Here is a 465-nt window from a genome sequence, read left to right on the forward strand (position 1 = left end):
GGATCTTTCTTGTCCACCCCCTTGGTCTTTTTGACCTTCTTAGTTTTAACGTTACTCATTCTATTGGGCTCAAACTCAGGCCCGCTATCCGCGTCTGTTTATGCAGTCTCCTATTTGGTTCCGTGGGTGGCTATGAATCAGGGAGCTCCACGCGAGGGTTGGCCCGCGCCCTTATGAGACGACGGGCTCAGTGCCGAACCGGAGCAAAGTGGGGCTGAACCCACCCACACCTGCATTTGCCATAGAGCGTATCGTATGGCGACAGTCTTGGAGCGCTACCTAAGACTTGCTAAGTTTTAATAGAGCGGTGACAGAATCCCCCTTAGCCCTCCCCCGTTTCAAGCAGGTTTCACCCTGCTTTACTAAGGGTTCGGCGGGTTCATCCGCCAGCCCGTGTACATCCTAGTTATTCCATAAACCGTACCCTAGTCTAATCCGCGCAGAGGTATTATCCTCTCGAGTTCA

Source organism: Anopheles gambiae (assembly GCF_943734735.2).
Source record: "Anopheles gambiae chromosome X unlocalized genomic scaffold, idAnoGambNW_F1_1 X_unloc_26, whole genome shotgun sequence".
Classification (NCBI taxonomy): Eukaryota; Metazoa; Arthropoda; class Insecta; order Diptera; family Culicidae; genus Anopheles; species Anopheles gambiae.